Raw genomic sequence first — 23,877 nt, forward strand, 5'->3', positions numbered from 1 at the left:
GTGCTTGGCCGGCTCTCGTGGCTGCCCATTGACTGCTCCTCCACCTCCGGCAAGAGTAAAAATTAGGGGGTCATCCTATACAATGGTGGGCCATATACACGGGAAAGTACGGTACTCACGTACAGTGGTGCCCCGCATGACGACGATAATTCGTTCCGTGAAAATCGCTGTTTAGCGGAATCATCGTCTAGCAAAAAGCGTTTCCCCATTGGAATGCATTGAAACCCGTTTAATGCGTTCCAATGGGGAAAAATCGCCATCGTCCAGTGAAGATCGCCCATAGGGAAGCTGCTTTGCGAAGCACCGATCAGCTGTTTTAAATCGCTGTCTTGCGAAAAACGGGCCCGAAAACACCCGTCCAGCGAAGATCGCCCCTAGGGAAGCCATTTTGCGAAACCGATGATAAGCTGTAAAGATCATCGCCTTGCGAAAAAACAGTCCGCGAAGCACGGACCTAATTGTCGTCCAGCGAAATTCCCCCATAGGAATCAGTTTTACAAAGCAAAATGGTGGTCGCAAAACCTCGTCGTCATGCAGATTCGTCGTTTTGAGGGCTAATCATCTTGTGAGGTACCACTGTACTTTGGAAACCCTAATAAGGGAGTGATACATTGGCTGCAGCCGGAGAGCACATCACACACAATAACTTCTTGGATCAAGACGGCGACCAAGCAGCACGATAAATAAATAAAGACTAGGAAATCAAAGAACTCATGATGTGCAGAAAGCTACATGGTATTTGAAAGTGCTGATTCACTTATCCACCCATTGAAAATATTAAAAGAAATACTGTATCCCAGAAATATGTATTTCTAAAGATAAGTTACCAGAATTGGCCACTAGAGGGAGCCACAAACCATGCTATGTATAACATTCACTATTAAAATGCCATTTGCTCTAATATTCCATCTTTTCTGGCCTCTGTGGGGACAGGGGCCTGGAACCTGTGGATATGGGGGTCGTACTGTAATACGGTTATCATGGAATGAAAAATAAGAAAGGTTAAAGGTAAAAATAAGTGGAGGGAAGTAACAAAGAAAGAAAGGGGAAGAACCACTAGCAGAAGACCCCGGGAGATGATCTGGATTGCAGATGGGAGGTCTGCTTGCACTATTTCTCCCTCGTGGTGCTTTTCCAAGCCTCGTCAAGACACCCTGTCAAAACTTCCCCCGGCATGAGCGGGATTTCCAGGCTCCCCCACGAAAGCAAGACCTCCGCTCTCACCTCGCTCCCTCCCTCCCTCGTTGTTTGGCCCATTCTGCCTAACGTTAACTCCTTCCAGTGAATCCTGTGCAGGAACCGTAACAATTCCGCAACCCCCCTGGTGTTCCTTCAAATTGAAACCAGTATCAGAACGATGCCGTTCTGTGCAGGAATGGTAACAATCCTGTGCTGCTTCGCTTTTCCGCTCGGAAAAAAAAATGTCCACAAAATTCCCAAGAATGAGGGAACAGCTTATCATGTATTGTGGACGTGTGAAAAAGCAAAATACATCGGGTTAAAATACACTCTTGGATTTAAAAAAAAAAATAACGAAACTAAATATAGAACTCAAACCAGAGTTGTCTTTATTGGGTATTATGCCAGAGAATATTAACAAACAAGACAGCTATCTTATATTACCTGTATTGATGGCGGTTAGAATAGTATGGGTTCAATACTGGAAGGATGACAAATCTCCGTTAGAAGAAAAAAACTGTACAAAAAAAAAATCTTAGATTGTGCAGGATGGATAGATTGGCAATGACAATTAAAGGGAAAGAGGATTCGGAATAGTATCAAAACTGGAATAAAATGTAGGAGTGGCTAGAGCCAAGAAATAAGGTATAGAGACAAATGAGACATGATATGATATGAACAATTTGATGTATATCCAGTGAACATGACGAATGACATTGGAAATATGTTTTAAAAACTTTGGCTGTGTTCTGAAGGTTGTTCTTCCTAACCTAGCCGGCATCTTCAGAGGACAGCACTCTGTGCTCTGGTGTAGTTGGCTTGGGAGTTGAGTATTTATAGCTGTGGGGTCAGCTTTTGTCCTTTTCAGGAGATTGGGTGATTATGGTGATCAGTGTGTTTCTGTTGTGGGTTCTCCCCTCTAGGTTTCTCTCCGTGAGGCCCACATCGCCAGCCTGGAGGATTTAGGCCCGCCACATCAAGACATGAAAGGCCACAAAGGCACCCAACTTTCTGTAGAGCGTCAAGAGAAGTGCGAGAAGATCTTTGAATGTCTTATTCGCACGATCTCTGCTCTCCAGAAGAAAATGGCATGGGGGTGAAATTTGAACATCTTTGATGGAATTCAGCTCTCCCTCTGCCCTAAGGAACAGTGACTACTTATGATTTGAAATGCATTAACCTTGTGCATGCCACGTCTCATTTTGCTGAACGCTCAGCGTTTTTTCCCCTCCCCAAACCCAAAGACCTAGCATCCACAAACCTGCCTCTTAGCAAGTCATGACTAGAATATCTATATTGACCTCTTTTCCAAATGAGATGCAAACAGAAATGAATAAAATACTGAAGGGGCAATTAAGATCCCATGGGAACCCGGATCAACTTTAAGGCTCAGTTTCTCTGGGCAGACGGGTAGCTGGGCATGTTGTCAAGACCCCCGAGCCCCTCCAAGAAAAAGGAAGGGGGTCACCTGTGTCCCCAGAACGGTCGTTTTGTACATTTCAGAGTGGCTTACTCAAGGGGAAACATATAGAAGAGGCATCCAGAGATTTCACTTCAGGAAAAGCACGGGGCCAAAACAAGCCTAGGCTAAACCTACAGAGAGCAAGACAACTCAACTTGCCGAAAGGATTAACGCCGAAGAGCGTCTCCCACCAGGACAAGTGACCATCTGGAAGTCACTCAAAAGACTTTGAAGCAAAGCAAGAAGGCCAAAGAATAACCAAGGAGAATGGGGCTACCTGGACACAGGACCCATTTTCTGTGACTGTGGAGAAATTCAATCCATGTTGCATTTATGTACATGCAAACTTAGGCTACACCATGCGTACTAAAAAAGATCTAGCAAACGGCTGAGATAACACTATTGAAGTAGCCTGCTCCTTGTCAAAAATAGTCCAATTTTCTTGACATCTTAATTGTTTTTGATTTTGCCTATATTTCATATACAGTATGCTCGTAGTTTTAACTTGTGCACTGTTCAGATGCAAACCAAGATGGGGCCTAACTCAAAGCAGGCAGCGAAGCTCAGTTTGATAAGGGCTGGTCTGACCACCATACCAAAGTGTGACTCTCCCCAGCGACCAAAAACAAAAAAACAAACAAACCCAACAGTTATCTTTTCCTTTCAGTGGTTTCGGAGTTGCTCCGGAGAGGGTGGCGAGTTCAGCTTCAACGTCCAGAGATGTTTCTGCAACATCCAGTGACTTCTAATAATCTGACACCGAGAAACCAAGACTTACTGTAAAGCCATTCACTTTCTTGCTCTGTTCCCTTGTCTCAAAATGAAAGCAGATCTGGGTTTTACTTCTCCCATTTTTTTTAATTTCTTATTTTGTCAATGATGCAGGGGAAAGCTGAGGCCTCTTGTAAAACTGTAAGATGACAGGCATTGGACGGACTGAGGAGGCTCGCTGTTTTTCCTGGGTGCTCCATGACCGGGGTGCTTCATCACCCAAACCTGTCCTTGATGTCAGAGCAAGCTGGTAATTCCTGGGGAAGCAGCTAAACGAAGTAGAAGAATACGAGTGAAAGCTCTTGACGGAAATGGCTGAGCACCTTCTGCCATGACTCACAGCAAAAGGCAAAAGTTCGTGGCCACCTCTACTACAGCGGTTGCGGCTTTCACAACACACACCAAAGCAAGGTGCTGAGTTTTCAGTAAATAAAGAGAGACATTGGGGCTTTTTTTTTTTGTTGGTTGGTTTGTTTGTTTGAAATCTATTGCTACAGATTAGAAACCGTTCTCAATAAGGGCTGGAATGTGATGCGAAGACCCTGTGCTGGAAGTCAAGGAAATTTCTTGGAATACTGTTTTTCACGGTTTGGGTCCCTGGCTGCGGAGCCAGAGGTTGGGGGTTTGATTCCCCCATTGGGCCTCCTTGAGAGGGGCTGGACTAGACGATCCCACAGGGTCCCTTCCAGCTCGGCCGTTCTAAGGTTATCATTATTCTCACCTGGTTGCTGAAAAATCAAAAGGAAATGTAGTGTTTATGAAGGACTATGATAGCTAATGTTGCATGCTCTCATATCACAAGAGGCTTTCCTTGGTTCTACACCGCCTTTTTCATGGGGTTATTCTACTGTAAAAGCCACGTCTCCATCTTGGCTGGGAAAAGTTCCTCTTTTTTCAAACTTTTGTTGTTTAGTCGTTTAGTCGTGTCCGACTCTTCATGACCCCCATGGACCAGAGCACGACAGGCCCTCCCGTCTTCCACCGCCTCCCGGAGTTGGGTCAAATTCATGCTGGTCACTTCGATGACATCCATCTCATCCTCTGTCATCCCCTTCTCTCCTCTTGCCTTCACACTTTCCCAACATGAGCATCTTTTCCAGGGAGTCTTCTCTTCTCTGAGATGGCCAAAGTCTTGGAGCCTCAGCTTCAGGATCTGTCCTTCCAGGGAACACTCAGGGTGGATTTCCTTCAGAATGGATAGGTTTGTTCACCCTCTTCACAACCCTGGGTGGGATCCTGCACCCACGTGCCAATGTCTGCTCCAAATGTAAACTCTGATCACCGCGCCCGACACTGTGCCTCTTGCCGCTGCAAAGGCTGACGGGTCTTCTCAGCCTCTTCTTCTCGCTAATCTAAGCAAAGGCCAAAAGGTTTCCGATCCTATTACACATCCTCGAAAGCTGACCATGCCCTTGACACCAGCTTGTTAGCACTTTAAAGTCACCTGGGTGGGAAGGGGGGGGGAGTTAAGCTCAAACACTCAAAGACACACACACACACAAGCAACCTTTGGCGAGAGGTCTGCAACAGCTGATAGAGATCGGACCCAGACAACCAAAGCCGCTAACAAGTCTTCGGTGCCAAGGGGGTCCCTGGCGCCCGGCTGGCCGGCCGGGTGGCTGCCTGGAGGGGTCTGCCAAAGGGCATCAACACCCAAGGGGGGAATGAACGGCTCTTGAGAACCTTTCGCCGATGCAGTTTCTTCTGCATCTCCCATGGGTCTCTGGAGAGAGGGCAACAGAACCATCTGCTCTCTTGGGCTTTGCGCTGGTCTTCGTGAAGGCTGGCAGCAGGACGGGGGGACCCGGAGGACAGATCTCTGGATAGGAAACCTGGTTTGGACAGGCGAGCAAAGAGAAAGGGCCGGAACAGAAATGGCAAAAAGGACCCTGTTTCTCCTGCAGGAAGAGGAGCAGACAGCCATCCCAGGTGCAGATTTTGGGCAAAGCAAAGTGAGGCGCTGGGAAGAGCCAGGAGTCTGCAAAACTAAGAATTCACCAGGGCTACCTCCACCTTTCCTCTGTACTCCATGTCAGGGATTCGAGCGAGGAGGGCCTCTGCAAGGAGACCATAGTTGCATGGAGAGCTTCTAGAAGGAAAACCAAAGAGGGGGAAGAGCAGCAACAAACCTCCCGAGAAAGTGCTGACTGAGATTCTATCCCCAAAGCCACTCTCAGTGTAGCCCTCAGATCTTTAGCTCAGACCCCATAAGTCACAAATACACCTGGCCTTGAAATACAGGAGCCTTGACTATGTGCAGTGCTGACCATAGGGGACAGTTGCAATTTGTTTGGTTTACAAAATTTCCTTCCTTCCTTCCTTCCTTCCTTCCTTCCTTCCTTCCTTCCTTCCTTCCTTCCTTCCTTCCTTCCTTCCTTCCTTCCTTCCTTCCTTCCTTCCTTCCTTCCTTCCTTCCTTCCTTCCTTCCTTCCTTCCTTCCTTCCTTCCTTCCTTCCTTCCTTCCTTCCTTCCTTCCTTCCTTCCTTCCTTCCTTCCTTCCTTCCTTCCTTCCTTCCTTCCTTCCTTCCTTCAATAGCAGGCAAGAAACTGGACTAAATATGCATCAGCCCGTGGGCCCGTGTCTCTGAAAAAAAACACAACAGGGCTAGCTGCAACCCTGAAGTCTGGGTTGCTTAACCTGCTGTTTACAACACCATTCCTTCATTTACACACTAGACTCTTTGGAAAAGGTACAAATTAAGACATTCTTCCCTTCGCTGCCTGTCGCCAATGCTTGAGACTACAGGTCTCGAAATCCATCAGCCACACTAATCAGCAGATCACACAGGTCACAAGCCATTCAAGTTGGTGGATCAGCCACGAGAAAGCGGCGCGACGTAGTTCTTGGGACGGCGAGGGTCAAGGCGCAATGAAAGAAGAGTTCTACACTGGCCCCGCAGTTATTGAAACCCCGTGCACGTTGGGAAATATGTGTGTGTGTATTTGTGAGGATGTGAAACCTGAAAGTTGTTTCACTTCCACAGAAGCCACCGTCCACACAACATCAACCATTCTTTTTCAAACTCTTCTTTCCTTCCCCCCCCCAAAAAAAACCCAAGTGAGGTGATATTTAGCTAGCAGACAAGTTGTTAAGTGAAGTCTCAACAAGACAACTCTCAATCTTCTATAAAAAGAAGAGGAAAACTAGAAAATAAAACAGTGGGATTTCAGAAAGAGAAAAACAGCCCCCCCCCAAAAAAAAACCCACTCCCCTTGCTGTGGAGGGTTAAATAGAGACACTAACGTGGATTTAAACAAGAAAATGCTCTTAAGAATATCTCTTGTATGAACATCAACATGCTGTCTTTCATTTATTAGGGTATACATTTGGCACCCTGTAACTTAAGCTTCTAGGAAGATGTGTGATTAAAATAATAAAACTAAATGGTAAAGAATTCAAAAGTAAAACTGCATTTGGGTTCTCTCCTCTCTCTCTCTCTGATATAGCTATTTATTTATTTATTTATTTATTTATTTATTTATTTATTTATTTATTTATTTATTTATTTATTTATTTATTTATTTATTTATTTATTTATTTATTTGTTGCATTTCTATGCCAATGTGTGTTGCTCATATACCACCCCATAATATTTAAAGCACTCTCTGCGCAGCTTACAATTTATTTGTACATAATAAAGCTTATAATTTATTTCTACACAGTAAAGCTAGGTACTCCTTTTATCGACCTCGGAAGGATAAAGCATTGAACAGGGGTTTGGACACGATGGCGTTACAGGCCCCTTCCAACTTCATTATTCTGTGAAAGCTGAGTAAACCTCAAGCTGGCTATCTGGGACTGAATCCGGGTCACGAGCAGAGTTTTAACTGCAGTACTGCAGTTTAACCACTGCTCTACGTGGCTCTCTCATATAGGGAGATGAGTCTTCCCAGTTGTCCATCACAGTCTTTTTCTTATACATGAGAACAAGAAATCGCAAATCTTTTTCTCCTGCCAGTGTGATACAGATGTCTCTGCCAGTATTCATGAAAGTTCTGTATTTGTACACACCACACACATTACAGAAACTGTGCAAAACTATGACTGATGCTCATTGGATCAGATTTTAAAAAATCAGAAGCAGTGGATAGGTTGCTTCTGTCTTGTTGATCCATCAGTCAGTTTTTCTGTGCTTGCTCTGGGTGTGGGCACACCCCATTTCCAAAGAGAAAAGTCCCCATCTTTGCACGGAGGCATTTTCTTCCAACCGTGTACACCTGAATGAAAGATTTAAAAAATCACTTTTTTGTCTCACTCTCAGGCTGGAGGAAAGAAAGCAAATTCTTCACAGGCCTTCCTGACATGTCAAAGTAGCCTGTTTCATCACGAACTGGCAATTTTGCGAGAATTACTTACAACTGTACTTTCAACCAACAATGTGTATGGCGCTATCAATTCCTGAGAAGGTCTTGTCAAGAAAGTGTCAGAACTAGGCTTGAAGCAGATGTGTGTGTGTGTCTGTCTGTGTGGTTTTTTTCCAGCAACAAATGAAAGGTTCAAAGTAGCCAGAGACGCTTCAGAAGGCTCCAGATTCAGTGGAGTGGGGAGTTAGACAACCACACCTCAGCTCCACAGGGAATGGAAACCCATAGAGTTGTCCCTCAAAGAGGAAAAGCCCCAGAGAAATGCTCTCTCATTGCCACCCAAAGGCTGAGGTGATTTCACACAGAGAACCCCTTGTGTTATCAGTCTACGGACACCATCAACAAGGAAGTAATAATAAAAAAATGTTTCCTAAATTCTTGATTCTCCTCTACATAGGCCAGCAGGTCAACTTGACAATTTACTGCACTGAACAAGTTTCAAGGACCAGAAGACTCTCCACCTCCGGAGGAGAGTTAAAATAAAGCGTGCTGTTTCGTCCTCACCAAGGACTCTCGAATTTGGGCAAACCATCTCCATGCAAAAGGTGTGCCCTCTTCCGTTGAGAAGGGGAGCTCTTAGACACACAACAGCGCAAGCACAGAAGGACTGGCTCCCTGTCAAAAGGGACACAGTCCCTGACCATTTGTGTCACAATTAAAAAAAACATTTCATCTGTTGTCAATTCTGACTTCTGGGGACCCTTTTCGGGGTTTTCTAGCTGGAGAGTACAGAGAAGTGGCTTCCTCTTCCCTTCTCCTGGGATTCCTGTGCAGCTGGCCCAAGGCCACCCAGGCTGGCTCTTCACCCCAGAGACCCAGGGAGGAATTGAACCCCCAAACCTCTGGCTCTCCAGCCAGAGAACCGAACTCCCCAACCAGCCTCACTCAACCAACCAGCAGCCATAACAATTTTCTGATATTTGCATTACCTGCAGTGAAATGATCTGGGATTAATTTTTTGCTCCCGTGGTGCAGAGACTCTGCCCTTCTCTCCTCTGCCCTCGAAAGACTTGCAAAGCCGCCTGCTCTCTGCTGAGGTGCGAGGAATCATCTCCTTCTTTCCCAACCCCCAGTAAGCAGAGAAGACAAGCCAGGATCGATACCCTGTTCCAGAGACAGGGCTGCGAAGAGCAGCCGTCCCGTTGCCTTGTGTATCACAAACTCTCACAGTACACACCTATGCAAATCCCACGGAGTGCCAAATCGCTGCCAGTCTTTCACTAAAGTGCAACTCACTAGAGCACCCGGTGGCACGTCCTCGGTCTTGGCGAGAACAGCAGAATCTGCGGTACAAAAACCCTCACATGGGATGCTAGGAAGGGCAGGCAAATCACTTATTTCTTATTTCTTTTTTTGCTTTGTTCGTCTCCCATCGTTTGCGAGGCGAAGAAGGGCCGGGCTCATCCGAAGAGACAGGGAAGGGCCAGGGAAAACACAACCCAAACGCCCACTTCTGTGCGATGCCCCATTGGCTATATAAGCAGTCAAACAAAGAATCGTCCGAATTCTTGGGGCTGAAAGAGCGGAGGGCCCTCCGGGAGGAAAGAAAGGAAATCCAGGAGGCCCTTGAGAAACTGACCATAGGCCCCGATCCCGGGAAGTCTTCCTCGAAGCACGACGCTTCGGATCTCCGTGTCCAAAATGGAAAGAATGGTGATCTACTGTGAGGGGCTGGGGTGAAGCCCAAAACAGGCGACACCCAAATAAAAGTTTTCCTACATTTCAAGTGCGAGGGACGTGGTGGCGCTGTAGGTTAAACCACAGAAGCCTCTGTGCTGCAAGGTCGGAAGACCAGCAGCCGTGAGATCGAATCCACACGACGGAGGGAGCTCCCCTCTCTTGTCCCAGCTCCTGCCAACCGAGCCGTTCGAAAGCATGTAAAAATGCGAGTAGATAAATAGGGACCAGCTCAGCATTCCGTGTCTACTCGTGCTGGCCACGTGAGCACGGAAACTGTCTTCGGACAAAACGCTTGGAAATGGAGATGAGCACCATGGACACGACTGGACTCAAGGTCAAGGGGAATCTTTACATTTCAAGTAGTGAGAAAGATTCGGGGGGACCTAAAGGAAGGCTAGCTCATGTCTCAGAGTCATCTTGCCCCTTTCCGAGCGTGGAAATGGGCCCCCAAAAGGCTGCTCAAGGCCAGAAAGCCCGCCGAGGATTTGGGGAGCTGAGAACCACGTATTAGACGGCAATGACCTAATATTAAGAGAAGCGAACAATCTCATGCTTTAAAAAAAGGTACAGAAATAGGCCAGGACCATTAATTGCCAGCTGAGTCATCCCAGCATCTGCTCAATGACTACCTTACTTCCTTTTTCCCCTCACTTCTCTGGACGAGATAATAGCTTTTCAAAAAGCAGTTTATCCACAGCAGGCCTGCAGCTAAAAAGAGGAGGCAAAGAGAACCGGTGAGGGGAGCAGCTCTTCCCTTTAAATTTATTCTGCCTTTACAAATGAAATGCAGTTCAGGTTCCTTACTGCTTTCAGATATAAATCAAGGTTCTCCCCTCTACCCTCCTCGCCGCAGATTGATCGCGTTGACATCTTTTTGAGTGCTATATAAAGAAGCAGCTCGCTTCTGGTTCCTACAGGCGGGCGGGCTGGCCGAGTGGATGGATGGTCTGTCAGCCAGCAAGCCATTGGACGGAGTGCCGTGACATCACAGAATGCTGGCAAAGATTTCTGTGAGAGAAGAGAGAGAAGATTCTAAAAATCTCCTCCAAAGAAGTTTTGCAGCGGGCAGTTGAAGCCGATGGGAGTCCCAGGGCCCACACATTCTTGGGGGAGAATGGGAGTCGTTGTCTTAAAAAGCAGCCATTGCAAGCTCGTTTCCTTCCTCATTACGTTGGGTGTGCAATTCATACAAAAAGAGCAAGAGGCGTATCTTGGCCTCAGGCCATTGCCCACATGCACGGTGAAAATCCCGGAACGGTTCCACGAATCTTCCACACGGACAACAGTTTCCGTGAGACACTCAGTAAGGACATGCCGTTTGGCAGGAGACACGTTGAAGCCATCACCGCGGTGCTGAGGCTTCTCTGCTCGATCAGGTCACCCGCATTTTCTGTCCAGCCACAAACTGGCCACGTATGCATTTAAGTGGCCCACCACAGGAGAAAAGGGCCTTCCCACCCTTGTTTACGTCCTGCCAAAAGTCCATCCACCAGAAGAAGGACCTACAGTAAGGGTGCACTAACTTTTCCAATACATGGAGGCTATTTTGCACCTCTTCAAATGGATTCCACCCACCCACCGAACTCTTTTAACTATATTAAGAGTTAAGAACTCTTAATAGTGCAAGAAGAATACTTTGCCATCCTCTCAGGCAAAGAGACGGAATGGTGATTTCTCCTCCTTGCACGTAAGGGTAAGGCAGGAGAAGACCTTTGTTCCGATTGAGCCACCCCTCCCTCCTGGTTCTTATCCACCTTGCAGGGTTATTGTGAGGACCACAAGCCTGCCAGGAGAAGGGAGAGAATGAAAAGCGGCACGCAGCATCTTCGAACCGTCCCTTTCCAGACCACCCCTCCTGTCCCTCGCACAAACACATGTCTAAACCTCAAAACAGGGCCACTGTGGTGGTGGTGGGGGGGGACGGAAGCAAACCTTCAAAATGACACACACCCCTCAAACATATACTCAATTGTGTCTCAGTGGACACCAACTTTTATAGCAGAATGAAACCTCTCCCTCCATTTTCTCCCCAAAACCCCAGTGCATGTATGTACATTTTTTGCTGTCCTTTGGAGTTTCTTACAGAGAGAGGCCGCCACACCTCTAAACACCCTCATGTTCGCTGAGAGACCCAGTCCAAAAAAAGAGATGAACTTTCCTAAAGTTCCCCCATTTTTTACAGCTGCTCTCACTGTGTGCCTTCGACTCCAAAGTACGAGACGGGCCTGCCTCCCCCATCTTCATCACTTCCCGAACGGCTTTCTTTCCCACCTGTACCAGATCCTCCAGCAGGGTGAGCTTCCGACCCCAAGGGAAGCAGCGGTGGGCAAAATCCCCCACGCTGACGCCGGGGCCAAAGAAGTCATCCGAAGACCTCCACCACCAACCTGCGTCCAGATGCTGATCAGGTAGGAGAAGCAAAAGGACGCCCCGCCTTTGACTTCCTGTCGTTCATCCCCAGCTGAAAACTCTCCAGCCAGAAACACAGGCTCTCTGAGAAGTCCTTGGCATACAAAGAACTGGGGTGTGTGTTGCTGGGGGGGGGGAAGAGAAAGACAGTAAGCCTGGGAACATTTAGCTCTCCTTGATTCTCTTGGAGCTGAAAGAAAAGTCATGCTTGAAGTCCTTCTCAGACAGCGGAATTCCAAAAAATAAAAGTTGATTTTCACTGGAATGTGTTTTCTTTCTGCTACTTACAGAGTGCTCCGCATTCTTTGGATGTTTTCAAAGACAGGCTTGCTTCTTTTTCTTTTCGGTTTTAAAGCTTTTACTGTCTCCGACAGCAGCTGAAAACTTTCCTGAATGGAAACGTGTGCATGCACATGTGGGTACGTATATTATGGTATTCTGTAAGATTTTACACCGAGGTGGCTCTCAAGAGCTTCAATCCCACATTCCCAAATGTGGGGACAGGCAGAGGTTGCTGGATTACAATTCCCATTGTCCATAGTCCCGATGGGGAACGGTCCACCACACAACATTATGGAGAAGAGTCTCAGGTGAACAGACAGAGGGTTGACCATCGCTTTGCGCCCGTAATTTACAAAGTTGATCTTCACACAAAGTTTGGCTCTAGTTTAAGGGGGGGGGGGTTAAGGGAAGATGAGGTTAAGTGGATCAAGAAGAAGGCTACCGTTTGCTGTGGGATTGTCCCTCGGAGGACAGCCTGGAGGATGTCAGCCCCAGAATATTCCAGACAGAACTGCATGTGACGTCTCAAAGCTCAATTCCCACCCGAAGCAAAAATGGCTTAATTCAGGCTAACAAAAGGCTTTGGGTTATATTATAAGAAGGTCAAATTTGGTGGAAAAGACCTTAGGGACAGCGGAAGGCAGCAGGAAAAGAGGAAAACCAAAAATGAGATGGATCGCTACCTAAAGGAAAGGCGCTCAGGTCTGCAAGATCCAACCAAGGTCATTAGGTGAAGTGACCTCTTAAATGTCACTCATTCTTTGGGATTATCTTAAATTAGAAGCAGCTTGATAGCACATCATGCACAATCCAGAAAAAGGAACATTTCTAAATTGGATTAATCCAAACGTTGTGTGTTTCTGAATATATAAGGTGCAAGGGAGCAAGTGGAGAAGGTCTCCTTCGCTCCTCAATGCTGAGGCTCCATGAACATCTGGCTTGCTGGTGTGGGAAACACGTTGGTGGCTCAGGCAGGTCTTTGATCGGATCCAACGCGGCCGCTTCATTCTTGCAACCCACTCAGCAAAAGAACAAAAAGATGCCAAGGTCTGAAAAAGTACCACAACAGAGCAGATGCAAAAACGGTACTCATGCATTCAAACAACATCAAAAGGTCTCTCTCCCGACAGTGCCAGCGTGGGACTTTCCCACCTCCTCTGGGTGGATATGAAAGTCTCCCTCCGTCACCCAGACCATTGTGTGTCTCCACAGTTTGCTCTCCTCATCAACATCGCCAAGCACTTACAGTACTACAGATCTACAGAGGAACCCGAAAAGAGCAGATTCTGAACCTTCCAGGAAGTCAGACCATCTGAAAAAGGAACTGAGAAGACCAGCAGGTACCTGTGGCTGTATTACCTCAAGGAACAAGTCTGCAGAGCGCCTGCGAAACTGACACGATTCAAGCCCAGCACCACCTCCCTCCATTAGGTGGTCTTCCCCAGACCCCCAGTTCTCTTGCTCACTGCAAAACACGGACATCTTTTGTTTCGTCCGAAACAGCACCTTGTAACCTCATGGACACGCTTCGCAAAGGCTAAGAAATAAGAGACCTGCTGTAGAGTTTAGCAGGACAGCTTCAAAAACGGGACAGAGGAGTCCACCTTCTTGAGGAATGAGTCTATCTAGCCCGCTTCCTAGGACTGAATATCTGCAGCCTTGTTGCAGTTAAAGCAACATGTGGAGGCAGAGACCGCTAGGGCGTTGAGTGATAAGAGCGTAAGAACCTAAGATGAGCCCTGTGCTGGATCAGGACCAAGAACCCAGCTTCCTGTATCTCCCCGTGGCCCCACCAGACGCGTCTGGGAGCCCACAAGACAATGAGAGGCCTCTCTCCTGATTCCCCCTCCCCTGCATCTGACCTTTGGAGGGACCTTCCTTCAAAGCCTGGAGATTATATACATCCCCATCACGGCTTATCACCTCCAATGGGTCTTTTCCTCCAGAAGTCTGTCCAATCCCCTTTTCAAGGCCTCTAGAGCCCAGATGCCTTCCCCACATCCTGTGGCAAGGAGTTCCACAGACTAACCACATGCTGGGTCAAGAAATATTTTCCCTGGTCTGTTCTCACTCTCCCAACACTCCATTGTAGATGACATCCCCTGATTCTGGCCTTGCATGAGAGGGAAAAGAGCTTCCCTCTCTCTCTCCACTTGATCCATCCCCTGCATAATGTCTGGCACCTTCTCCATTCTTCATCAGCTTTGTAGGCAATGACTCAAGGATCTCCTCCACCTTAGTTCACTTCCTTTTCTGGAGGGAGGGAGGTCCCAGTGGCATAAAGGGAGTGAATGGGGCTCCGCCTGAAGTTTACGGGAGAGCTCCTGTTCAGTTCCATGCAGACCCTGAGCCAATCCACCACACCATAAAAGCACAGCCAACAACCTTCTCTTCTTCCCAAATTTGCTCTCCACCCATCGTGCTGGCCATGAGGTTGTCTCTTGTTATGGCCATCAGCACATTTGCTGAAAGTCAACTCCAAGGGCTTTTGCATGAGTTTTTTGGGGGGAATAATAAATATAACTTTTGCCTTTGATTTTACTAGGAGGATTCCAAGGGCCTGCTCACAACTGATACTCAGAAGCTCCCTCCACTGACCTCCTGCCTTTGGTTAACGTAGTTGCTACAGGTTCCTGCACCCAAAATCGAGTCCTATTGGCCTCGACTTCTGTTAATTAGCCCTCATCAACCCTGTGAGGAGAGATGATGAGAGCTCAAGTTCAGTCGCCTCGAATGGACCATCCTACCCATCCTGCACTCTTAAGCTTCCTGAGAACAGCATCTCACTTAACGGAAGACCTCATAGCAACACGACACTGGTTTCCCCCAATATCTACAAGACCCAAAGATGCACCAGCCAAACCTCAGTAATCTCAACTAGATGACCAAGCGTGATGGCTTACAGGCTCAACTGAAATAAGGCAACAAACCATCGTTTGCTCTAGCCATACTTTAGAACCTAGGCGATATGGTTTGCAAGCAACTGTACTGGATGCCTCCCTGTTGAGGTATCTGATGACTTCTTTTTTCTATCTACCCAGCACTACTTCTTTCTTTATACTCTGTCTTTCCTTCAATGGCTCTCGTCCGCCCACAACTTAAGCCTCACAAGAACTCTACAAGATAGGTCAGGCTAAGAGCAGATTGTTACATACAGCACTGATGTTACCTGTCTGTCATGGGTTTGGAGGGAAAGTTCCATCCTATGGGGAGTGGAAGGCGGGACATCAGGAGGAGGGGCTGTACTGTATATATATATGTGGAGCGTGTGTGGAGAAGTTAAGAGAAGAAGCAGCAGCTGGGAAGAAGAAGCTGGTGTGGGAGTCTGTGTGTCAGACAGGGTACTACTGTGTGTCAGTCAGTACCAACCTGATAGGTTCAGGTGTCTGTATGGTTAGCCAGAACTGATAGGTTCAGGGTCTGTGCTTCAAGTTAAGTGTTCTGTGTGAACCAAACTGTGTGTATGTATGAGTGAGATAAAGCCACGTTACTGTATCTTATTCACCTGATCATTTTATTTTCCCTGTGTGTTGTTTTAAATAAACCTTATTCGTTTATTTGTTAAAAATCCATCCCTGGTCTGTGTGACTTCTTATAGGGAATGGTTGGTGGCAGCTTAGTTAACGTGTGGCAGATCCCAGTAGGTCTGGGTTTGTCACATTGATTGGTGTCCAGCGTGTGGGATACGACTGGTCCAGTTGTCCAGTGGTCCAGCAAAGCCCTGGCAAGAGTGCCCAGAGCAAGGGGGGTCTAGTCAGGGACAATCTGAGAGCGCGTAGGTAATCTTCTAGGTGTGCCTCACGGGGAGGTGCACTAGTAGAAGAACATGTAACCTCAGGTTGGGGGCTAGATTAGGGAGCTCTGAGGCAGCCTGTTTTGGCGGGAAAAAGCTGAGGCAAAACTGTGTAGTAGAAGTGAGTTAGCCTGCCTGCTGAGAGGCCCAGCAGAGGGGGGTAGACTCTAGCTCGCAACTGTTGCAAGTTAGTGCTGAAGGACAGCAGCAATCTATAGAGAAAGCTGGTTCTGAGGCAAAAGAAAAAAAAAAGTGGTCGCTTTATTTTGAGGCTTGACTTTTGAAAGCAGCCTGTTCTGGGGGGGGGGATTATGCCCTTGACTCGAAGCCAAATGGCAGAAATGGGTGAAGTGAAAGACCCCCAGGTTGACCAAGGTTCTGAGGATGAATTTGGCTCAGTGCAGGGTGACAGCACAGGAGAACAGAACCCAGAACTCAGGAAAATACTCCTAGCCCAACAGCATGAACTGAGGGTGAGGGAAATGGAGGAAAGATTAGAGAGAGAAAGAAGGCAATTTGAGATTGAGAGAATGGAAAGAGCAGAAAGATTGGAGAGAGAGAAAATGGCGTTTGAGTTAAGAAAATTGGAACTGATGAATCAGAACAATAATAACAATAGGGATTCTGAGGGAGGCCAATTGTCTAAAGCTGACCTGAAGAAATTCCCTGTATACCACAAGGGAGATTGTCCTGAAGTGTTCTTTTCCCTAGTGGAAAGAGCGTTTGTGGACTTCTCAGTGAGGGAAACTGAGAAGATGACCATCATGCGATCTTTAATCAGTGGCAGCCTTGCTGAAGTTTATTCAGAGATGCCACAGGAACTGATGAAAGATTTTGCAGAGTTTAAAAAACTGGTGTTTGCCAGACATGGGATAAATGCGGAACAGCTGAGGCAAAGATTCAGGTCAATCACCAAGAAACCAGAGCAGACTTTTACCCAAGTGGGGGCCCAATTGGTGAGGCTGCTAGAGAAATGGCTATCTCAGGAGGGGACAGAGACCTTTCAGCAGCTCAAAGACTTGATAGCGCTGGAACAGTTCTATTCAGTCCTGCATGGGGAACTGAAATTCCAGGTGAGGGAAAGGAAACCTAGATCTGTGGCCGAAGCAGCAGAGATCGCAGATTTTATTTATCAAATAAGAAAACCCTTAGGTGCTGAGTGGAAATCTGTAGATAAACCCAGAGAAACCTACAGCAAGTACTCTCAGGGACCAGGGAAAAGCCAGCAAGGGGGAGGGGCCCATGGTGAAGGGAAGCCCTCAGACATGAAACCAAGACCTCAGATTTTGGAGGGAAAACCAAAACAAGATGAGAAAGACTCAAAATATAGCAGAAAATGTTATTTCTGTCAGGGAAAGGGCCATCTAATCTCAGAGTGTGAGAAATTAAAGCAGCTAAAAGGAATTGTGCCTCAGGATTCGAGTGGAACCAAGCCAAAAGCTGTGTTCTGTGTCCAGAAAGAGCAAGGCTCATTGTCACTGAGGGAGCCTGTTGCCATGGCTACTCAATCTGGAACAGCTACATCTGCTGATCAGGCTGAGGAAAATGGTCCTCTTGTGGAGGTCAAGCGATGCTTCCTCGTGAGAACAGATTCTCAGTTGTTTGAAACCGCAGGGGTGGACGTAGGAATACTTGGCCATCAGTATCGGGGGCTGCGGGACACTTGTTCTCAGGTGACCCTGTGCCATCCAGATATTATTCCTAGGGAGTATGTAATCCCAAATGAGAGCATACAGGTGGCAGGGATTGAGGGGCAGGTGATCTCACTGCCAGTAGCGGAGGTACCTGTGAACTTTCAAGGCTGGAGGGGAGTTTGGCGGCTAGCGATTTCATCGACTCTGCCAGCAGCCGTGCTCGTGGGAAATGACCTGGCTGAACATGTGAAACGGGTGCTAGTGATTACACGTTCACAAGCCACCACGGGGACAGTTCAGGGGGGTACTGATGAGCCAGAGACGGAAGCAGAGGGGAGTTCAGAAGCTGTGGTGGAAACCTTAACCACAGACAGCAGATTTGGACAAGAGCAAAAGGCAGACGCCACTCTCCAAAAGTGTTTTGAACAGGTGACTGACGCCCAGCTAACACCTGAAACCCCAGTGAGATTTCTAGAGAAAAAGGGGATTTTGTATAGAGAGACCCTGAGGAATACCTCAAAAGGGGGAGATGGGATCCGAAGTCAGCTAGTGGTACCTGAAAAGTATCGCCCCATGATCTTACAAAGGGGGCACTCTGACATGTTTGCTGCGCACTTAGGGGTGAACAAAACACAGCAGAGAATCACACAGAATTTTTACTGGCCTGACATAGGGAAGCAGATCAGGGAGTTCTGTAAACAATGTGATGTGTGTCAAAGGCAGGGGAATAGCCGCGACAGGACCAAAGCAAAGTTGTGCCCTTTGCCTGTGACTGACACTCCGTTCAAATGCATAGGGGTGGATATTGTGGGACCTTTGCCCAAGGCCACAAAGAGGGGGAACAGGTTCATTCTCACCATTGTGGACCATGCCACGAGGTACCCTGAAGCCATTCCCTTGACTAACATTGAAACTAACACAGTGGCAGATGCCTTGGTGGGGTATATGTCCAGGATGGGATTTGCCTCAGAAATAATCACAGATTTGGGCGCATCGTTCACATCGAAGCTCATGAAACGGTTATGGCAAATCTGTGGAATTAAGCACAAGGAAACCACTGCCTATCACCCTGAAAGTAATGGGTTAACTGAGAAGTTCAATGGGACTCTAATGCGCATGATTAGGGCTTACTTGGCAGAGAATCCAAACAATTGGGACCAGAAGCTGCAATCCCTTTTGTTTGCTTATCGATCAGTGCCACAAGCCAGTACCGGGTTCAGTCCGTTTGAACTTTTATTTGGGAGAAGGGTGAAAGGGCCCCTTGATTTGATCAAACAAAATTGGGAGCAGATCACCCAGGATGACCCACAAGATGTTGTGACATACATAGACACCTTGAGGAATGACCTAAAGAGAAACCTAGAGCTAGCAGCAGAAACCCTGCAAGCTCAAAAGGTCAGAAAGAAAGCTTGGAATGACCAGGAAGGCAGGGAGAGGCGCTTTGACCCAGGGGAGGAAGTGCTTTGGCCTAGGCTCTGCAAAGAGAACAAACTGCAGCTGGGTAGCCCAGAGATTAAATACTTGGGTCACATAGTAGGGGGAGGAGTGATAAAACCCCTAGAGGCCAAAATAGAAGCAGTTCGTGATTGGCCTAGACCCAACACCAAGAAAAAAGTCAAATCATTTCTTGGGTTGGTGGGCTACTACAGAAAGTTCATCCCGAGGTTTAGCGAGATTGCGGCTCCGCTGACCGATCTGACGAGGAAGAAGGCTGATGACCGCATCCCGTGGACCAGCGACTGTGAGGAGGTGTTCCAGAGGTTGAAGCAGGCGCTAATCAACTATCCAGTGCTGCGTGCTCCAGACTTCGACCGGGAGTTCATCATCTACACCGAGGCGTCTAACAGCGGGGTAGGAGCAGTTCTTTGCCAGGAGGATGAGAATGGTGACCAGCATCCAGTGTCCTACCTGAGTAGGAAACTCCAGAAAGGTGAGAGACATTTGGCAACCGTGGAGAAGGAGTGTTTGGCCATAGTCTACGCGATCCAGAAGGCCAAGCCTTACATCTGGGGAAGACATTTTACTCTGTGCACTGACCATTCACCACTGCAATGGTTAAAGACAATGAAAACCCACAATAGCAAACTTATGAGGTGGGCTTTAAACCTGCAAGACTATGACTTTGAAGTGAAGGTGGTCAGAGGGTCAGTGAACTGTGTTGCTGACGCCTTGTCAAGAAGACCTGAAGAATGAAGACGGCGAAAGAAACATGGACTATGTATATATTTTGATGACAAAAAGTTAAATGTACCTGTTTTTTGAACTTGGTTTGTATGAATAAAGGTAAATTGATGTAATGTATATGGTAAATGTTTAAATGCCTAATTGATATGGTTAACTTAGAATGTAAGTATAAGTATGATATTGTATGTATAACTGTTTTGTGTGTTTTATTCAGGTTGTTTTTTGGGAAAAAGCACGTTAGCTTTCCCCCTACAAAACAACTTATAAAGAGGGGAGGTGTTACATACAGCACTGATGTTACCTGTCTGTCATGGGTTTGGAGGGAAAGTTCCATCCTATGGGGAGTGGAAGGCGGGACATCAGGAGGAGGGGCTGTACTGTATATATATATGTGGAGCGTGTGTGGAGAAGTTAAGAGAAGAAGCAGCAGCTGGGAAGAAGAAGCTGGTGTGGGAGTCTGTGTGTCAGACAGGGTACTACTGTGTGTCAGTCAGTACCAACCTGATAGGTTCAGGTGTCTGTATGGTTAGCCAGAACTGATAGGTTCAGGGTCTGTGCTTCAAGTTAAGTGTTCTGTGTGAACCAAACTGTGTGTATGTATGAGTGAGATAAAGCCACGTTACTGTATCTTATTCACCTGATCATTTTATTTTCCCTGTGTGTTGTTTTAAATAAACCTTATTCGTTTATTTGTTAAAAATCCATCCCTGGTCTGTGTGACTTCTTATAGGGAATGGTTGGTGGCAGCTTAGTTAACGTGTGGCAGATCCCAGTAGGTCTGGGTTTGTCACACAGATAACAAGCCCAATGTCAAGAGCGAGTTTTATGCCCGACTAGAGTAGAAATGTGCTTTTGCATTTCTAGTCACCATGGATGGACATGAAAGCTGGACAGTAAAGAAACTAACAGGGGGGGAAATGATTTCACTGAAATGTGGGGCTGGAGAAGAGCTTTGTGGATGCCCTGGACTACCAGAAAGCTGAGTAAGTGGTTCCTAAATCAAATCAAGCCTGAACTTTCTCCAAAGGTTGAAGCTGAAGCTGTCCTACTGTGGGCACATCCTCAGAAGACAGGATTCTCTGGAAAAGACTGAGAATTCCACCTTTCTTTGCTGAGAAAGGTGGAAGGCAGTAGGAAAACAGGGAGACCAAATATGAGATAGATTTTGTAAAGGAAGCCATAGGCTAGGGTTTGCAAGAGCTGGGCAGGGCTGTTGAGGACGGGACCTTTTGGAGACTGGTGGCCAAAATCCTGTTGCTTAGTGTAGTATTAATAGCTTACAATAGGCCCAGTGAATCAGTGGGAATTTGGGGAGTCAACTTCTCCATAAGAACCACTGAATCAAGTGGGCTTTCTCTAACTTCAGCTTACTATGCTAAAGTCATTCACACTTAGAGTGGGTCTATCTGAATCAATACAACTCACAGAGTGGAGTCATCAAATCTTCACTGATTTAATGGGCTGACTCTAATGCAATTTACTACACTAAGCAACAGGATTTGGGCAACTGGCCGAAGTCCTAGTGCTTAGCAAAGGAAGCTTCAATTAGAGTAGAGCCATTGAATCAAAGGGAATTTGGTAACCCACCATTTATGTAAGCCCTATAGATTGAATGGGCCTGTTCCAGTTTTTGAGTTAGAATGGGATTTCAGCCTTTGAAAAATGTAGTGTTTGGAACAAAAACTCTCAGTATCTGTAAGCCAGCACAGCTGGGGAAAAAACTAACTTTTCCAAGCTTTTTCTAGGGGCAGGTAATCAGCCCTTCCTCCTTGACCCTTAACACATTCCAAAAACAGAAGACCCAATCAATCAATCAATCAGTCAATCAGTCAGTCAGTCAGTCAGTCAGTCAGTCAACCAACCAACCAACCAACCAACCAACCAACCAACCAACCAACCAACCAACCAACCAAGGACACTGATTTGCATAAAATGCATGTGCTGACTTATACCTGCAGATGCAATAGTAGCATAATTTAGACAGAACTACAGGGCAACTCACCTGACGATGAAGGAGTGGGGTGGTGTCAGGTGCCCTGGTTCCCTGGTTCTACGTCAGCTGCCATCCTCCTGGATGGGAGAGTCTACAGCTCCTGATCTGATCTGACCTCCCTCCTGCTTAACGCTTCTCTGTCTTTAAACCAGACTCAGACTGGAAAGCGCTTCCCAAGGAGGATATCTTTAAAATGAGGACTGTACTACATAAAATGAGGCCACCCTCATCAGACGAGAAATATATATAAATTTAAAGCAAAAGAAGTAGCTCAATTGCAAACTACACCTGTTCTTTAAGAAATAGTAATAATAATAATTTGGCTGTTTCAAAATGCAGTGTTGTGCAAAGCAAAACTTGCTTAAGGAGGTTGAGTTAGCTTTCCCCTTGGCACATGGTGCACCTTCCTGCCAACTTTCTCTCCCCTGAACTAATAATTTACCATCCCAAATTTAGTAAGCCAATAAATAAGCCATGTGGGATATTAAGTGAAGGACTGGAATGAAAAATTGCCAGGGAAAGTGGCTGCTTGACAACTGGAAAAATATATATACATTGTTTCTTAAGAAGCCCAATTACATTAATATCCCCCAGAGGATGGAAATGTGAAATGTAACACATAACAGATGGAGCACTCAATAATAAGCTAATCTTACCTGAAAATTGGAATCAAAGAATCTTATTCTTATTTATGGATGTGGCATTTTAGGCATGCCACTTAATTATATAGAAAATCAATATGTCCTTTTAAAAAAACACACATACCATGCCTGCACTTCATTTAACTCAAGGTGACTTGTAAAGTTCTCCGATATACTTTATATTACCCATTCTTAATTCTTTCAAAATCTGTTCCCAAAGTTTTGGCAGCTGGAGATTCCCCCTTTACTGAAATGGGTCCGTTCCCCCTTGGCTCTTCACGGACTTTCAATATGTGACTTCTTTGGACTACGGGCCCCATAAACCCTGGGAGGTGTTGTCCAAACTAGTTACTTCGGCGAAAGGTGAAAATGTGGAAACTTTACTTTCTGCATTTCATGTCTTGGAATAACAGGTGGTATGTCTTGCAGACAAAACGGATGGGGAATTCTGGACCTTAAGAGACCCAGAAGTTTTGTGGCACCTTGAAGACTAACCAATTTTTAATTTTTTTTATAAGCTTTTGTGTGTCCAAACCCACTCCTCCTGATAAAGGGAGGTGTTATGTCTCTGGGGGAAGGTTAAGCTGTTGGCAAGGAGAATACAGAACCATAGAATCATGGAATGGGAAGGGGCCTCTAAGGCCATTGGGTCCAAACCCTCGCGCAAGGCAGGAATCCAAATCAAAGCAGATCTGATATGTCAGGGGAGGATAACAACAGGGTCCAGCATCCAAAAAAAAAAGGGGGGGGAGTTGTGTGTGTTTCTGTGCTCTGAACCAATGAGATAAAGGTAAAGGTAAAGGTTTCCCTTGACATTTAGTCCAGTCTTGTTCGACTCTAGGGCGCGGTGCTTATCCCCGTCTCCAAGCCGTAGAGCCAGCGTTTGTCCATAGTTTCCTTGGTCACGTGGCCAGCACAACTAGACACGGAACGCCATCACCTTCCCACTGAGGTGGTACCTATTCATCTACTCGCATTTTTACATGCTTTCGAGCGGCTAGGTTTGCGGGAGCTGGGAGAAGTGACGGGAGCGCCTTCCGTCGCATGGATTCGATCTCACGACGGCGGTCTTCTGACCTTGCAGCACAGAGGCTTCTGCGGTTTAACCCATGGCACCACCACATCCCTATAAATGAGATAATTCTTCTCAACGTTGCATGCAGCTTCTGCCGAATCAAGCCAGCTCCGCAGCAGCACCGAGCCGGCTACAGAGCAGCTCGCCTTCCTCTGCCTCCTTGATCAATGCTACCTTTTCTCCTTCATTTAACGCCGATTAACTCAACACAGCTTCTCAAAGCAAGGACCGGGAGGGTTAAGCCACAGGACTGTCTGCACACAACCCTCTCTCCAAAGACTTTTTGCTAAAAACCAGATCGTATCCCCCCCCCCCATTTCAAGCAGCCAACGAAGCCCACTCAGCTGTGGATGTGATGGAAAAGATGACAACGGATGATCCACCTTTTGACCCAGGCCCTGCGGTCATT

General features: G+C 46.7%; 1 protein-coding gene across 2 annotated transcripts in view; it reads right to left on the reverse strand.

The window, feature by feature from the left end:
- LPP (LIM domain containing preferred translocation partner in lipoma) overlaps positions 1-23,877 on the reverse strand; it is a 318,860-nt gene that overhangs the window by 218,546 nt on the left and 76,437 nt on the right. The window lies entirely within an intron of this gene.

Source organism: Pogona vitticeps, chromosome 3 (assembly GCF_051106095.1).
Source record: "Pogona vitticeps strain Pit_001003342236 chromosome 3, PviZW2.1, whole genome shotgun sequence".
NCBI classification, from domain to species: domain Eukaryota; kingdom Metazoa; phylum Chordata; class Lepidosauria; order Squamata; family Agamidae; genus Pogona; species Pogona vitticeps.